The sequence below is a fragment of the Chiloscyllium punctatum genome, unplaced genomic scaffold, assembly GCF_047496795.1.
Source record: "Chiloscyllium punctatum isolate Juve2018m unplaced genomic scaffold, sChiPun1.3 scaffold_95, whole genome shotgun sequence".
NCBI lineage: Eukaryota > Metazoa > Chordata > Chondrichthyes > Orectolobiformes > Hemiscylliidae > Chiloscyllium > Chiloscyllium punctatum.
In genome coordinates this window covers 280,188-300,631 of record NW_027309829.1, presented here as the reverse complement: position 1 = coordinate 300,631, position 20,444 = coordinate 280,188, and positions in this window count along the sequence as shown.

Below are 20,444 nucleotides of genomic sequence, written 5' to 3'. Positions count from 1 at the left end.
CCCTACCCAAAACTTCAATCTCCCCCTCCCTGACTGATCCCTACACAACACTGTAATCTACCCCCTCACTGACTGATCCCAACCCAACACAGCAATCATCCCCTCCCTCACTGATCCCTACCCAACACTGCACTCACCTCCTCCCTGACTGGTCCCTACCCAACACTGCAATCTACCCCTTCTTGACTGATCCCTACGCAAAACTGCAATCACCCTCTCCCTGACTGATCCCTGCCCAACACTGCTATCTCCCCCTCCCTGACTGATCCCTACACATCACTGCAATCTCCCCCTCCCTGACTGATCCCTACTCAGCACTGCAATCTCCCCCTCCCTGACTGATCCTTATCCAACACTGCAATCTCCCCCTCCCTGTCTGATTCTTACCCAACACTGCAATCTCCCCCTCCCTCACTGATCCCTGCCCAACACTGCAATCTCCCGCTCTCTGACTGATCCCTACCCAACACTGCAATCTCCCCCTCCCTGACTGATCCCTACACAACACTGCAATCTCCCCCTCTCTGACTGATCCCTACCCAACACTGCAATCTCCCCCTCCCTGACTGATCGCTATCCAACACTGCAATCTCCACCTCCCTTTCTGATTCTTACCCAACACTGCAATCTACACCTTCCTGACTGATCCCTACCCAACACTGCAATCTCCCCCGACCGGACTGATCCCTACCCAACACTGCAATCTCCCCCTCCCTGACTGATCCCTACACATCACCGCAATCTCCCCCTCCCTGACTGATCCCTACCCAACACTGCACTCACCCCTTCCCTGACTGATCCCTTCCCAGCACTGCAATCTCCCCCTCCCTGACTGATCGCTATCCAACACTACAATATCTCCACTCCCTGGCTAATCCCTACCCAACACTGCAATCTCCCCACACCCTGACTGATCCCTACCCAACACTGCAATCACCCCCTGCCTGACTAATCCCGAGCCAACACGGCACTCACCCCATCACTGACTGATCCCTACCCAAAGCTGCAATCACCCCCTCCCTGACTGATCCCTATCCAACACTGCAATCTCCCCCTCAATTAATGATCCCTACCAACACTGTAATCGCCCCCTCCCTGATTTATCACTACCCAACACTGCCATCTCCCGTCTCGCTGACTGATTCTACACAACACTGTACTCACCCCCTCCCTGACTGATTCTTACCCAACACTGCAATCACCCCCTACATGACGGATCCCTACACAACATTGGACTCCACCTTTTCCTGACTGATCCCTAGCGAACACTGTAATCTCCCCCTCCCTGACTAATCCCGACACCACACTGCAATCTCCCACTCCCTGACTGATCCCTACGCAACACTGCAATCACCCCCTCCCTGACATTACCCTACACAACACTGCAATCTCCCCCTCCCTGTCTGATCCTTACCCAACACTGCAATCACCCTTTTCCCTGACTGAACGCAACCCAACACTGAAATCTACCCCTCCCTGACTGATCCATCCGCAACACTGCAATCACACACCTCCCTGACTGAACCCTACACAACACTGCAATCTCGCCCTCCCTGACTGATTCCTCCACAACACTGCAATCACCCCATTCCCTGACTGATCACTATCCATCACTGCAATCTCCCCCATCCTGACTGATCCCGACCCAACACTGCAATCTCCCCCTCACTGACTGATCCCTACCCAACACGGCAAACTCCCCCTCCCTGACTGACCCCTATCCAACACTGCAATCTCCCCCTCCCTGACTGATCCCTACCCAACACTGCAATCACCCCCTCCCTGACTGATCCCTGCCCAATACTGCAATCTCCCCCTCACTGACTTTTCCCTACCCAACACTGCAATCACCCCCTCCCTGACTGATCCCAATCCAACACTGCAATCACCCCCTCTCAAACTGATCCCTACCCAACACTGCAATATCCCCCTCCCTGACTGTTCCCTACACAACACTAGACTCACCCCATCCCTGACTGATCCCTCCCCAACACTGCAATCTCCACCCCCCTGACAGATCCCTACCCAACACTGTAATCTCTGCCCTCACTGACTGATCCCTACACAACACTGCAATCACACCCTCCCTGACTGATCCCTACCCAACACTGCAATCTACCCCACCCTGACTGATCCCTACCCAACACTGTAATCTCTGCCTACCTGACTGATCCCCACACAACACTGCAATCTCCCCCTCCCTGACTGATCCAAACCCAACACTGTAATCTACCCCCTCACTGACTGATCCCAAACCAACACAGCAATCATCCCCTCCCTCACTGATCCCTTCCCAACACTGCACTCACACCCTCCCTGACTGGTCCCTACCCAACACTGCAATCTACCCCTTCCTGACTGATCCCTACCCAACACTGCAATCTCCCCCTCCCGGTCTGATCCCTACCCAACACTGCAATCTCCCCCTCACTGTCTGATCCCTAACCAACACTGCAATCACCCCCTCCCTGACTGATCCCTACCCAACTCTGTAATCTCCCAATCACTGACTGATCCCTCCACAACACTGCAATCTCCCCCTCCCTGACTTATCCTTATCCAACACTGCAATCTCCCCCTCCCTGACTGATTCTTACCCAACACTGCAATCTCCCCCTCCCTCACTGATCCCTACCCAACACTGCAATCACCTCCTCCCTGACTGATCCTTATCCAACACTGCAATCTCCCCCTCCCTGACATTACCCTACACAACACTGCAATCTCCCCCTCCCTGTCTGATCCTTACCCAACACTGCAATCACCCTTTTCCCTGACTGAACGCTACCCAACACTGCAATCTACCCCTCCCTGACTGATCCATCCGCAACACTGCAATCACACACCTCCCTGACTGAACCCTACACAACACTGCAATCTCGCCCTCCCTGACTGATTCCTCCACAACACTGCAATCACCCCATTCCCTGACTGATCACTATCCATCACTGCAATCTCCCCCATCCTGACTGATCCCGACCCAACACTGCAATCTCCCCCTCACTGACTGATCCCTACCCAACACGGCAAACTCCCCCTCCCTGACTGACCCCTATCCAACACTGCAATCTCCCCCTCCCTGACTGATCCCTACCCAACACTGCAATCACCCCCTCCCTGACTGATCCCTGCCCAATACTGCAATCTCCCCCTCACTGACTTTTCCCTACCCAACACTGCAATCACCCCCTCCCTGACTGATCCCAATCCAACACTGCAATCACCCCCTCTCAAACTGATCCCTACCCAACACTGCAATATCCCCCTGCCTGACTGTTCCCTACACAACACTAGACTCACCCCATCCCTGACTGATCCCTCCCCAACACTGCAATCTCCACCCCCCTGACAGATCCCTACCCAACACTGTAATCTCTGCCCTCACTGACTGATCCCTACACAACACTGCAATCACACCCTCCCTGACTGATCCCTACCCAACACTGCAATCTACCCCACCCTGACTGATCCCTACCCAACACTGTAATCTCTGCCTACCTGACTGATCCCCACACAACACTGCAATCTCCCCCTCCCTGACTGATCCAAACCCAACACTGTAATCTACCCCCTCACTGACTGATCCCAAACCAACACAGCAATCATCCCCTCCCTCACTGATCCCTTCCCAACACTGCACTCACACCCTCCCTGACTGGTCCCTACCCAACACTGCAATCTACCCCTTCCTGACTGATCCCTACCCAACACTGCAATCTCCCCCTCCCGGTCTGATCCCTACCCAACACTGCAATCTCCCCCTCACTGTCTGATCCCTAACCAACACTGCAATCACCCCCTCCCTGACTGATCCCTACCCAACTCTGTAATCTCCCAATCCCTGACTGATCCCTCCACAACACTGCAATCTCCCCCTCCCTGACTTATCCTTATCCAACACTGCAATCTCCCCCTCCCTGACTGATTCTTACCCAACACTGCAATCTCCCCCTCCCTCACTGATCCCTACCCAACACTGCAATCACCTCCTCCCTGACTGATCCTTATCCAACACTGCAATCTCCCCCTCCCTGACATTACCCTACACAACACTGCAATCTCCCCCTCCCTGTCTGATCCTTAACCAACACTGCAATCACCCTTTTCCCTGACTGAACGCTACCCAACACTGCAATCTACCCCTCCCTGACTGATCCATCCGCAACACTGCAATCACACACCTCCCTGACTGAACCCTACACAACACTGCAATCTCGCCCTCCCTGACTGATTCCTCCACAACACTGCAATCACCCCATTCCCTGACTGATCACTATCCATCACTGCAATCTCCCCCATCCTGACTGATCCCGACCCAACACTGCAATCTCCCCCTCACTGACTGATCCCTACCCAACACGGCAAACTCCCCCTCCCTGACTGACCCCTATCCAACACTGCAATCTCCCCCTCCCTGACTGATCCCTACCCAACACTGCAATCACCCCCTCCCTGACTGATCCCTGCCCAATACTGCAATCTCCCCCTCACTGACTTTTCCCTACCCAACACTGCAATCACCCCCTCCCTGACTGATCCCAATCCAACACTGCAATCACCCCCTCTCAAACTGATCCCTACCCAACACTGCAATATCCCCCTCCCTGACTGTTCCCTACACAACACTAGACTCACCCCATCCCTGACTGATCCCTCCCCAACACTGCAATCTCCACCCCCCTGACAGATCCCTACCCAACACTGTAATCTCTGCCCTCACTGACTGATCCCTACACAACACTGCAATCACACCCTCCCTGACTGATCCCTACCCAACACTGCAATCTACCCCACCCTGACTGATCCCTACCCAACACTGTAATCTCTGCCTACCTGACTGATCCCCACACAACACTGCAATCTCCCCCTCCCTGACTGATCCAAACCCAACACTGTAATCTACCCCCTCACGGACTGATCCCAAACCAACACAGCAATCATCCCCTCCCTCACTGATCCCTACCCAACACTGCACTCACACCCTCCCTGACTGGTCCCTACCCAACACTGCAATCTACCCCTTCCTGACTGATCCCTACCCAACACTGCAATCTCCCCCTCCCGGTCTGATCCCTACCCAACACTGCAATCTCCCCCTCACTGTCTGATCCCTAACCAACACTGCAATCACCCCCTCCCTGACTGATCCCTACCCAACTCTGTAATCTCCCACTCCCTGACTGGTCCCTCCACAACACTGCAATCTCCCCCTCCCTGACTTATCCTTATCCAACGCTGCAATCTCCCCCTCCCTGACTGATTCTTACCCAACACTGCAATCTCCCCCTCCCTCACTGATCCCTACCCAACACTGCAATCACCTCCTCCCTGACTGATCCTTATCCAACACTGCAATCTCCCCCTCCCTGACTGATGCCTACCCAACACTGCAATCTCCCCCTCACTCACTGATCCCTACCCAACACTGCAATCTCCCCCTACCTGACTGATCCCTACCCAACAATGCAATCTGCCCCTCCCTCACTGATCCCTACACAACACTGCAATCTCCCACTCCCTGACTGATCCCTACACAAAACTGCAATCACCCCCTCCCTGAATGATCGCTATTAACACTGCAATCCCTCACTCTCTTATTAAACCTTTCACAACCCAGCAATCTCCCCTTCCCTGACTGATTGCTATCCAACACTGCACCCACCCCATTCCCTGACTGATCCCTACCCAACACTGCCATCTCCCCCTCCCTAACTGAACCCTACCCAACACTGCAATCTCCCCCTCCCTGACTGATCCCTACCCAACACTGCACTCACCCAATCCCTGACTGATCCCTATCCAACACTGCGATCTCCCCCTCCCTTACTGATACATACCCAACACTGTAATCTCCCCCTCCCTGATTGATCCCTACCCAACACTGCAATCTCCCCTCTCGCTGACTGATACCTACACAACATTGGACACAATTCCTCCCTGACTGATCCCTACCCAACACTGTAACCTCCCCCACACTGACCAATCCCGACACTACACTGCACTAAACCCCTCCCTGACTGATCCCTCCCCAACACTGCAATCTCCCCCTCCCTGACTGATTCCTACGCAACACTGCAATCACCCCCTCCCTGACTGAACCCTAAACAACACTGCAATCTGCCCCTCCCTGACTGATCGCAATCCAACACTACAAACTCCCCCTCCCTGACTGATCCCTACCCAACACTGCAATCTCCCCCTCCCTGACTGATCCTTACCCAACACTGCAATCTCCCCCTCCCTGACTGATCCCTACGCAAAACTGCACTCAACCCCTCCCTGACTGATCCCTCCCCAACACTGCAATCTCGCCCTCGCTGACTGATCCCTACACAACACTGCAATCACCGCAAACCCTGACTGATCACTATCCATCACTGCAATCTGCCCCTCCCTGACTGATCCCTTCCCAACACGGCAAACTCCCCCTCCCTGACTGATCCCTACACAACATTGCAATCACCCCCTCCCTGACTGATTCCTACGCAACAATGCAATCTCCCCCTGCCTGACTGATCCCTACCCAACACTGCAATATCCCCCTCCTGACTGATCCCTACACAACACTCGACTCAACCCCTCCCTGACTGATCCCTCCCCAACACTGCAATCTCCCCCTACCTGACTGATCCCTACCCAACACTGTAATCTTCACCTCCCTGACTGATCCCGACACAACACTGCAATCACCCCCTCTCTGACTGATTCCTACGCAACAATGCAATCTCCCTCTGCCTGACTGATCCCTACCCAACACTGCAATCTCCGACTCCCTGACTGATCCCTACCCAACACTGCAATCTCCCCCTCCCTTACTGATCCCTACACAACACTGTAATCTACCCCCTCACTGACTGATCCCAATCCAATACAGCAATCATCCCCTCCCTGACTGATCCCTACCCAACACTGCAATCACACCCTCCCTGACTGATCCCAACCCAACACTGCAATCTCACCCTCCCGGACTCATCCCTACCCAACACTGCAATCTCCCCCTCCCTGACTGATCCCTACACAACACTGCAATGTCCCCCTCCCTGACTGTTCCTTACCCAACACTGCAAATAACCCCTCCCGGACTGATCACTACCCAACACTGCAATCTATCCCTCAATGACTGATTCTTATCCAACACTGCACTCACACCCTCCCTGACTGATCCCTACGCAACACTGCAATCTCCCCCTCCCTGACTGATTATTAACCAACGATGCACTCACACCCCTCCCTGACATTTCGCTACGCAACACTGCAATCACCCCCTCCCTTACTGATCCCTCCCCAACCCTGCAATCTCTCCCTCCCTGACTGATCCCTACCAAACACTGCAATCTCCACCACCCTGACTGATCCCTACACAACACTGCACTCACCCCCTCCCTGACTGATCCCTACTCAGCACTGCAATCTCCCCCTCACTGACTGATCCTTATACAACACTGCAATCTCCCCCTCCCTGACTGATCCCTACCCAACACTGCACTCACCCCCTCCCTGACTGATCCCTACCTAACACTGCAATCACCCCCTCCCTGACTGATCCGTTCCCAACACTGCAATCTCCCCCTCCCTCACAGATCCCTACCCAACTCTGCAATCTCCCCCTCCCTGACTGATCCCTACAAAACACTGCAATCTCCCACTCCCTGACTGATCCCTACCCAACACTGCAATCACACCCTCCCTGACTGATCCCTACACAACACTGCATTCTCCCCCTCCCTGACTGTTCCTTACCCAACACTGCAAATACCCCCTCCCGGACTGATCACTACCCAACACTGCAATCTATCCCTCAATGACTGATTCTTATCCAACTCTGCACTCACACCCTCCCTGACTGATCCCTACCCAACACTGCAATCTCCCCCTCCCTGACTGATTATTACCCAACGATGCACTCACCCCCTCCCTGACTGATCCCTACACAACACTGCACTCACACCCCTCCCTGACATTTCGCTACGCAACACTGCAATCACCCCCTCTCTTACTGATCCCTCCCCAACCCTGCAATCTCTCCATCTCTGACTGATCCCTACCAAACACTGCAATCTCCACCACCCTGACTGATCCCTACACAACACTGCACTCACCCCCTCCCTGACTGATCCCTACTCAGCACTGCAATCTCCCCCTCACTGACTGATCCTTATACAACACTGCAATCTCCCCCTCCCTGACTGATCCCTACCCAACACTGCCCTCACCCCCTCCCTGACTGATCCCTACCCAACACTGCAATCTCCGACTCCCTGACTGATCCCTACCCAACACTGCAATCTCCCCCTCCCTGACTGATCCCTACACAACACTGTAATCTACCCCCTCACTGACTGATCCCAATCCAATACAGCAATCATCCCCTCCCTGACTGATCCCTACCCAACACTGCAATCACACCCTCCCTGACTGATCCCAACCCAACACTGCAATCTCACCCTCCCGGACTCATCCCTACCCAACACTGCAATCTCCCCCTCCCTGACTGATCCCTACACAACACTGCAATCTCCCCCTCCCTGACTGTTCCTTACCCAACACTGCAAATAACCCCTCCCGGACTGATCACTACCCAACACTGTAATCTCTGCCCTCACTGACTGATCCCTACACAACACTGCAATCACACCCTCCCTGACTGATCCCTACCCAACACTGCAATCTACCCCACCCTGACTGATCCCTACCCAACACTGTAATCTCTGCCTACCTGACTGATCCCCACACAACACTGCAATCTCCCCCTCCCTGACTGATCCAAACCCAACACTGTAATCTACCCCCTCACGGACTGATCCCAAACCAACACAGCAATCATCCCCTCCCTCACTGATCCCTACCCAACACTGCACTCACACCCTCCCTGACTGGTCCCTACCCAACACTGCAATCTACCCCTTCCTGACTGATCCCTACCCAACACTGCAATCTCCCCCTCCCGGTCTGATCCCTACCCAACACTGCAATCTCCCCCTCACTGTCTGATCCCTAACCAACACTGCAATCACTCCCTCCCTGACTGATCCCTACCCAACTCTGTAATCTCCCACTCCCTGACTGATCCCTCCACAACACTGCAATCTCCCCCTCCCTGACTTATCCTTATCCAACACTGCAATCTCCCCCTCCCTGACTGATTCTTACCCAACACTGCAATCTCCCCCTCCCTCACTGATCCCTACCCAACACTGCAATCACCTCCTCCCTGACTGATCCTTATCCAACACTGCAATCTCCCCCTCCCTGACTGATGCCTACCCAACACTGCAATCTCCCCCTCACTCACTGATCCCTACCCAACACTGCAATCTCCCCCTACCTGACTGATCCCTACCCAACAATGCAATCTGCCCCTCCCTCACTGATCCCTACACAACACTGCAATCTCCCACTCCCTGACTGATCCCTACACAAAACTGCAATCACCCCCTCCCTGAATGATCGCTATTAACACTGCAATCCCTCACTCTCTTATTAAACCTTTCACAACCCAGCAATCTCCCCTTCCCTGACTGATTGCTATCCAACACTGCACCCACCCCATTCCCTGACTGATCCCTACCCAACACTGCCATCTCCCCCTCCCTAACTGAACCCTACCCAACACTGCAATCTCCCCCTCCCTGACTGATCCCTACCCAACACTGCACTCACCCAATCCCTGACTGATCCCTATCCAACACTGCAATCTCCCCCTCCCTTACTGATACATACCCAACACTGTAATCTCCCCCTCCCTGATTGATCCCTACCCAACACTGCAATCTCCCCTCTCGCTGACTGATACCTACACAACATTGGACTCAATTCCTCCCTGACTGATCCCTACCCAACACTGTAACCTCCCCCACACTGACCAATCCCGACACTACACTGCACTAAACCCCTCCCTGACTGATCCCTCCCCAACACTGCAATCTCCCCCTCCCTGACTGATTCCTACGCAACACTGCAATCACCCCCTCCCTGACTGAACCCTAAACAACACTGCAATCTGCCCCTCCCTGACTGATCGCAATCCAACACTACAAACTCCCCCTCCCTGACTGATCCCTACCCAACACTGCAATCTCCCCCTCCCTGACTGATCCTTACCCAACACTGCAATCTCCCCCTCCCTGACTGATCCCTACGCAAAACTGCACTCAACCCCTCCCTGACTGATCCCTCCCCAACACTGCAATCTCGCCCTCGCTGACTGATCCCTACACAACACTGCAATCACCGCAAACCCTGACTGATCACTATCCATCACTGCAATCTGCCCCTCCCTGACTGATCCCTTCCCAACACGGCAAACTCCCCCTCCCTGACTGATCCCTACACAACATTGCAATCACCCCCTCCCTGACTGATTCCTACGCAACAATGCAATCTCCCCCTGCCTGACTGATCCCTACCCAACACTGCAATATCCCCCTCCTGACTGATCCCTACACAACACTCGACTCAACCCCTCCCTGACTGATCCCTCCCCAACACTGCAATCTCCCCCTACCTGACTGATCCCTACCCAACACTGTAATCTTCACCTCCCTGACTGATCCCGACACAACACTGCAATCACCCCCTCTCTGACTGATTCCTACGCAACAATGCAATCTCCCCCTGCCTGACTGATCCCTACCCAACACTGCAATCTCCGACTCCCTGACTGATCCCTACCCAACACTGCAATCTCCCCCTCCCTTACTGATCCCTACACAACACTGTAATCTACCCCCTCACTGACTGATCCCAATCCAATACAGCAATCATCCCCTCCCTGACTGATCCCTACCCAACACTGCAATCACACCCTCCCTGACTGATCCCAACCCAACACTGCAATCTCACCCTCCCGGACTCATCCCTACCCAACACTGCAATCTCCCCCTCCCTGACTGATCCCTACACAACACTGCAATGTCCCCCTCCCTGACTGTTCCTTACCCAACACTGCAAATAACCCCTCCCGGACTGATCACTACCCAACACTGCAATCTATCCCTCAATGACTGATTCTTATCCAACACTGCACTCACACCCTCCCTGACTGATCCCTACGCAACACTGCAATCTCCCCCTCCCTGACTGATTATTAACCAACGATGCACTCACACCCCTCCCTGACATTTCGCTACGCAACACTGCAATCACCCCCTCCCTTACTGATCCCTCCCCAACCCTGCAATCTCTCCCTCCCTGACTGATCCCTACCAAACACTGCAATCTCCACCACCCTGACTGATCCCTACACAACACTGCACTCACCCCCTCCCTGACTGATCCCTACTCAGCACTGCAATCTCCCCCTCACTGACTGATCCTTATACAACACTGCAATCTCCCCCTCCCTGACTGATCCCTACCCAACACTGCACTCACCCCCTCCCTGACTGATCCCTACCTAACACTGCAATCACCCCCTCCCTGACTGATCCGTTCCCAACACTGCAATCTCCCCCTCCCTCACAGATCCCTACCCAACTCTGCAATCTCCCCCTCCCTGACTGATCCCTACAAAACACTGCAATCTCCCACTCCCTGACTGATCCCTACCCAACACTGCAATCACACCCTCCCTGACTGATCCCTACACAACACTGCATTCTCCCCCTCCCTGACTGTTCCTTACCCAACACTGCAAATACCCCCTCCCGGACTGATCACTACCCAACACTGCAATCTATCCCTCAATGACTGATTCTTATCCAACTCTGCACTCACACCCTCCCTGACTGATCCCTACCCAACACTGCAATCTCCCCCTCCCTGACTGATTATTACCCAACGATGCACTCACCCCCTCCCTGACTGATCCCTACACAACACTGCACTCACACCCCTCCCTGACATTTCGCTACGCAACACTGCAATCACCCCCTCTCTTACTGATCCCTCCCCAACCCTGCAATCTCTCCATCTCTGACTGATCCCTACCAAACACTGCAATCTCCACCACCCTGACTGATCCCTACACAACACTGCACTCACCCCCTCCCTGACTGATCCCTACTCAGCACTGCAATCTCCCCCTCACTGACTGATCCTTATACAACACTGCAATCTCCCCCTCCCTGACTGATCCCTACCCAACACTGCCCTCACCCCCTCCCTGACTGATCCCTACCCAACACTGCAATCTCCGACTCCCTGACTGATCCCTACCCAACACTGCAATCTCCCCCTCCCTGACTGATCCCTACACAACACTGTAATCTACCCCCTCACTGACTGATCCCAATCCAATACAGCAATCATCCCCTCCCTGACTGATCCCTACCCAACACTGCAATCACACCCTCCCTGACTGATCCCAACCCAACACTGCAATCTCACCCTCCCGGACTCATCCCTACCCAACACTGCAATCTCCCCCTCCCTGACTGATCCCTACACAACACTGCAATCTCCCCCTCCCTGACTGTTCCTTACCCAACACTGCAAATAACCCCTCCCGGACTGATCACTACCCAACACTGCAATCTATCCCTCAATGACTGATTCTTATCCAACACTGCACTCACACCCTCCCTGACTGATCCCTACCCAACACTGCAATCTCCCCCTCCCTGACTGATTATTACCCAACGATGCACTCACCCCCTCCCTGACTGATCCCTACACAACACTGCACTCACACCCCTCCCTGACATTTCGCTACGCAACACTGCAATCACCCCCTCCCTTACTGATCCCTCCCCAACCCTGCAATCTCTCCCTCCCTGACTGATCCCTACCAAACACTGCAATCTCCACCACCCTGACTGATCCCTACACAACACTGCACTCACCCCCTCCCTGACTGATCCCTACTCAGCACTGCAATCTCCCCCTCACTGACTGATCCTTATACAACACTGCAATCTCCCCCTCCCTGACTGATCCCTCCCCAACACTGCACTCACCCCCTCCCTGACTGATCCCTACCTAACACTGCAATCACCCCCTCCCTGACTGATCCCTACCCAACACTGCAATCTCCCCATCCCTGACTGATTCCTACCCAACACTGCAATCTCCCCCTTCCTGACTGATCCCTACAAAACACTGCAATCTCCCACTCCCTGACTGATCCATACCCAACAGTGCAATCATCCCCTCCCTGACTGATCCCGACCCAACACTGCAATCTCCCCCTCCCTGACTGATCCCTACCCACCACTGCACTCACCCCCTCCCTGACTGATCCCTACCCAACACTGCAATCTCCACATCCCTGACTGATCCCTACCCAACACTGCAATCTCCCCCTCCCTGACTGATTCCTACCCAACACTGCAATCTCCCCCTCCCTGACTGATCCCTACCCAACACTGCAATCTCCCGCTCCCTGACAAATCCCTACCCAGCACTGCACTCACCCAACCCTGACTGATCCCTACCAACACTGCAATCTCCCCCTCCCTGAATGATCGCTATTAACACTGCAATCTCTCACTCTCTTAATAAACCTTTCACAACCCAGGAATCTCCCCTTCCCTGACTGATTGCTATCCAACACTGCACCCACCCCATTCCCTGACTGATCCCTACCCAACACTGCCATCTCCCCCTCCCTAACTAAACCCTACCCAACACTGCAATCTCCCCCTCCCTGACTGATCCCTACCCAACACTGCACTCACCCCATCCCTGACTGAACCCTATCCAACACTGCAATCTCCCCCTCCCTTACTGATACCTACCCAACACTGTAATCTCCCCCTCCCTGATTGATCCCTACCCAACACTGCAATCTCCCCTCTCGCTGACTGATACCTACACAACACTGTATTCACCCCCTCACTGACTGATTCTTACCCAACACTGCAATCACCCCCTACCTGACTGATCCCTAAACAACACTGCAATATCTACCCCGGACTGTTCCCTACCCACCACTGCAAACACGCACTCCCTGACTGATCCCTACACAACATTGGACTCAATCCCTCCCTGACTGATCCCTACCCAACACTGTAACCTCCCCCTCCCTGACCAATCCCGACACCACACTGCACTCAACCCCTCCCTGACTGATCCCTACCCTACACTGCAATCTCCCCCTCCCTGACTGATCCCTACGCAACACTGCAATCACCCCCTCCCAAACTGAACCCGACACAACACTGCAATCTCCCCCTCTCTGACTGATCGCAATCCAACACTACAATCTCCCCCTCCCTGACTGATCCCTACCCAACACTGCAATCTCCCCCTCCCTGACTGATCCTTACCCAACACTGCAATCTCCCACTCCCTTACTGATCCTTTCCCAACACTGCAATTTCGCACTCCCTGACTGATCCCTACCCAACACTGCAATCACTGCAAACCCTGACTGATCACTACCCATCACTGCAATCTCAGCCTCCCTGACTGATCCCTACCCAACACTGCAATCACTCCCTCCCTGACTGATTCCTACCCAACACTGCAATCTCCCACTCCCTGACTGATCCCTACCCAACACTGCAATCACTCCCTCCCTGACTGATTCCAACCCAACACTGCAATCAACCCTCCCTGACTGATCCCTACCCAACATTGCAAACACCCACTCCCTGACTGATCCCTCCCCAACACTGCAATCTCCCCCTACCTGACTGATCCCTACCCAACACTGTAATCTTCCCCTCCCTGACTGATCCCTACACAACACTGCAATCACCCCCTCCCTGACTGATTCCTACGCAACAATGCAATATCCCCCTCCCTGACTGATCCCTACCCAACACTGCAATCTCCCCCTCCCTGACTGATCCATACCCAACACTGCAATCTCCCCCTCCCTGACTGATCCCTACCCAACACTGTAATCTACATCCTCACTGACTGATCCCAATCCAACACAGCAATCATCCCCTCCCTCACTGATCCCTATCCAACGCTGCACTCACCCCCTACCTGACTGGTCCCTACCCAACACTGCAATCTACCCCTCCAGTGACTGATCCCTACCCAACACTGCAATCACACCCTCCCTGACTGATCCCAACCCAACACTGCAATCTCACCCTCCCGGACTGATCCCTACCCAACACTGCAATCTCCCCCTCCCTGACTGATCCCTCCACAACACTGCAATCTCCCCCTCCCTGACTGTTCCTTACCCAACACTGCAAACAACCCATCCCTGACTGATCACTACCCAACACTGCAATCCATCCCTCAATGACTGTTTCATATCCAACACTGCACCCACACCCTCCCTGACTGATCCCTACCCAACACTGCAATCTCCCCCTCCCTGACTGATTAATACCCAACAATGCACTCACCCCCTCCCTGACTGATCCCTACCCAACACTGCACTCACACCCCTCCCTGACATTTCGCTACCCAACACTGCAATCACACCCTCCCTTACTGATCCCTCCCCAACCCTGCAATCTCCCCCTCCCTGACTGATCCCTACCAAACACCGCAATCTCCACCTCCCTGACTGATCCCTGCCCCACACTAAATGTACCACCTCCCTGACTGATCCTTATCCAACACTGCAATCTCCCCCTCCCTGACTGATCCCTACACAACACTGCAATCTCCCCCTCCCTCACTGATCTCTACCCAACACTGCAATTACCCCCTCCCTGACTGTTCCTTACCCAACACTGCAAACAACCCATCTCTGATTGATCACTACCCAACACTGCAATCTCCCCCTCCCTGACTGATCCCTACCCAACACTGCAATCTCCCCCTCCCTGACTGATCCCTACCCAACACTGCACTCACCCCCTCCCTGACCGATCCCGACCCAACACTGCAATCTCCCCCTCCCTGACTGATTCCTACACAACACTGCAATCACCCCCTCACTGACTGATCCCTACCCAACACTGCAATCTCCCCCTTCCTGACTGATCCCTACACAACACTGCAATCTCCCCCTCCCTGACTGTGATCCTAACCCAACACTGCAATCTCGCCCTCCCTGACTGATCCCTACCCAACACTGCAATCACCGCAAACCCTGACTGATCACTACCCATCACTGCAATCTCTGCCTCCCTGACTGATCCCTGCACAACACGGCAAACTCCCCCTCCCTGACTGACCCCTATCCAACACTGCAATCTCCCACTCGCTGACTGATCCCTACCCAACACTGCAATCACTCCCTCCCTGACTGATTCCTACCCAACACTGCAATCCTCCCTCCCTGACTGATCCCTACCCAACACTGCAAACACCACCTCCCTGACTGATCCCTACCCAACACTACAATCACCCCCTCTGACTGATCCCTACCCAACACTGCAGTATCCCCCTCCTCACTGATCCCTACACAACACGAGACTCACCCCCTTCCTGACTGATCCCTCCCCAACACTGCAATCTCCCCCTACCTGACTGATCCCTACCCAACACGGTAATCTTCCCCTCCCTGACTGATCCCTACACAACACTGCAATCACCCCCTCCCTGACTGATTCCTACGCAACAATGCAATCTCCCCCTCCCTGACATATCCCTACCCAACACTGCAATCTCCCCCTCCCTGACTGATCCCTACCCAACACTGCAATCTCCCCCTTCCTGACTGATCCCTACCCAACACTGTAATCTACATCCTCACTGACTGATCCCAATCCAACACAGCAATCATCCCCTCCCTCACTGATCCCTACCCAACACTGCACTCACCCCCTACCTGACTGGTCCCTACCCAACACTGCAATCTACCCCTCCCTGACTGATCCCTACCCAACACTGCAATCACACCCTCCCTGACTGATCCCAACCCAACACTGCAATCTCACCCTCCCGGACTGATCCCTACCCAACACTGCAATCTCCCCCTCCCTGACTGTTCCTTACCCAACACTGCAAACAACCCATCCCTGACTGATCACTACCCAACACTGCAATCCATCCCTCAATGACTGATTCTTATCCAACACTGCACTCACAACCTCCCTGACTGATCCCTACCCAATACTACAATCTCCCCCTCCCTGACTGATTAATACCCAACAATGCACTCACCCCCTCCCTGACTGATCCGTACCCAACACTGCACTCACACCCCTCCCTGACATTTCGCTACCCAACACTGCAATCACACCCTCCCTTACTGATCCCTCCCCAACCCTGCAATCTCCCCCTCCCTGACTGATCCCTACCAAACACTGCAATCTCCACCTCCCTGACTGATCCCTGCCCCACACTAAATTCACCACCTCCCTGACTGATCCTTATCCAACACTGCAATCTCCCCCTCCCTGACTGATCCCTACACAACACTGCTCTCATCCCCTCCCTGACTGATCCCTACTCAGCACTGCAATCTCCTCCTCCCTGACTGATCCTTATACAACACTGCAATCTCCCCCCCTGACTGATTCTTACCCAACACTGCAATCTCCCCCTCCCTCACTGATCCCTACCCAACACTGCAATCTCCTCCTCCCTGACTGATCCTTAACTAACTCTGCAATTTCCCCCTCCCTGACTGATCCGTTCCCAACACTGCAATCTCCCCCTCCCTCACAGATCCCTACCCAACTCTGCAATCTCCCCCTCCCTGACTGATCCCTACCCAACACTGCAATCTCCCCCTCCCTGACTGATCCCTACCCAACACTGCACTCACCCCCTCCCTGACCGATCCCTACCCAACACTGCAATCTCCCCCTCCCTGACTGATTCCTACCCAACACTGCAATCACCCCCTCCCTGACTGATCCCTACCCAACACTGCAATCTCCCCCTCCCTGACTGATCCCTACCCAACACTGCAATCTCCCCCTCCCTGACTGATCCCTACCCAACCCTGCACTCACCCCCTCCCTGACCGATCCCTACACAACACTGCAATCTCCCCCTCCCTGACTGATTCCTACCCAACACTGCAATCACCCCCTCCCTGACTGATCCCTACCCAACAGTGCAATCACCCCCTCCCTGACTGATCCCTACCCAACACTGCAATCTCCCTCTCCCTGTCTGATCCCTACCCACCACTGCACTCACCCCCTCCCTGACTGATCACTACCCAACACTGCAATCACCCCCTCCCTGACTGATCCCGAACCAACTCTGCAATCGCCCCCTCACAGAAGAATCCCTACCCAACACTGCAATCACCCACTCACTGAATGATCGCTACCAGCACTGCAATCTCTCACTCTCTTATTGAACCTTACACAATCCAGTAATCTCCCCTTCCCTGACTGAACCCTATCCAACACTGCACGCACCCCATTCCCTGACTGATCCCTACCCAACACTGCAATCTCCCCTTCCTGACTGATCCCTACCCAACACTGCAATCTCCCCCTACTTGACTGATCTTAACCCAACACAGTAATCACCCCCTCCCTGACAGATCCATACACAACACTGCAATCTCCCCCTCCCTGACTGATCCCAACCCAACACTGAAATCACCCCCTCCCTGACTGATCCCTACCCAACACTGCAATCTCCCCCTCCATGACTGATTCCTACCCAACACTGCAATCTCCCCCTCCCTGACTGATCCCTACCCGACACTGCAATCTCCCCCTCCCTGACTGATCCCTACCCAACACTGCACTCACACCATCCCTGACTGATCCCTACCCAACACTGCAATCACCCCCTTCCTGACTGATCCCTACCCAACACTGCAATCTCGCCCTCCCTGACTGATCCCTACCCAACACTGCAATCACACCCTCCCTGACCGATCCCTAACCAACTCTGTAATCGCCCCCTCACAGAAGAATCCCTACCCAACACTGCAATCACATGCTCCCTGACTGATCCCTACCCAACACTGCAATCCCCCCTGACTGATCACTACCCAACACTGCAATCACACCCTCCCTGACTGATCCCTCACCAACTCTGCAATCGCCCCCTCACAGAAGAATCCCTACCCAACACTGCAATCACCCACTTCCTGAATGATCGCGATCTAACACTGCAATCTCTCACTCTCTTACTGAACCTTACACAATCCAGTAATCTCCCCTTCCCTGACTGATCCCTATCAAACACTGCACCCACCCCATTCCCTGACTGATCCCTACACAACACTGCCATCTCCCCCTCCCTAACTGAACCCTACCCAACACTGCAATCTCCCCCTCCCTGACTGATCCCTACCCAACACTGCAATCACCCCCTCCCTGACTGATCCCGACCCAACACTGCACTCACCCACTCCCTGACTGATCCCTACCCAACACTGCAATCTCCCCCTCCCTGACTGATCACTACCCAACACTGCGATCACCCCCTCCCTGACCGATCCCTACACAACTCTGCAATCGCCCCCTCACAGAAGAATCCCTACCCAACACTGCAATCACCCCCTCCCTGACTGATCCCTACCCAACACTGCAATCTCCCCCTCCCTGACTGATCCCTACCCAACACTGCAATCACCCCCTCCCTGACTGATCCCGACCCAACACTGCACTCACCCACTCCCTGACTGATCCCTTCCCAACACTGCAATCTCCCCCTCCCTGACTGATCACTACCCAACACTGCGATCACCCCCTCCCTGACCGATCCATAACCAACTCTGCAATCGCCCCCTCACAGAGGAATCCCTAACCAACACTGCAATCACCCCCTCCCTGACTGATCCCTACCCAACACTGCAATCTCTCCCTCCCTGACTGATCCCGACCCAACACTGCAATCTCCCCCTCCCTGTCTGATTCCTACCCAACTTTGCAATCTCCCCCTCCCTGACAGATCCCTACCCAACACTGTAATCTCCCCCTCCCTGACTGATCCCTACCCAACACTGCACTCACCCCATCCCTGACTGATCCCTACCCAACACTGCAATCACCTCCTCCCTGACTGATCCCTATTCATCACTGCAATCTCCCCCTCCCTGACTGATCCCGACCCAACACTGCAATCTCCCCCTCCCTGACTGATCCCGACCCAACACTGCAATCACCTCCTCCCTGACTGATCCCTACCCAACACTGCAATCTCCCCCTCCCTGACTGATCCCTAACCAACTCTGCAATCATCCCCTCACAGAAGAATCCCTACCCAACACTGTAATCTCCCCCTCCCTGACTGATCCCTACCCAACACTGCACTCACCCCATCCCTGACTGATCCCTACCCAACACTGCAATTACCTCCTCCCTGACTGATCCCTATTCATCACTGCAATCTCCCCCTCCCTGACTGATCCCGACCCAACACTGCAATCTCCCCCTCCCTGACTGATCGCGACCCAACACTGCAATCACCTCCTCCCTGACTGATCCCTACCCAACACTGCAATCTCCCCCTCCCTGACTGATCCCTAACCAACTCTGCAATCATCCCCTCACAGAAGAATCCCTACCCAACACTGCAATCACCCACTCCCTGAATGATCGCTGCCTAACAATGCAATCTCTCACTCTCTTATTGAACCTTGTGCGAGATAAGTGGCTATCCAGCCCCATCTACGGCACTTTTTATTTCCCTTCCCAGGAACAAAGACACGGAGGAGTCTGTCCAAA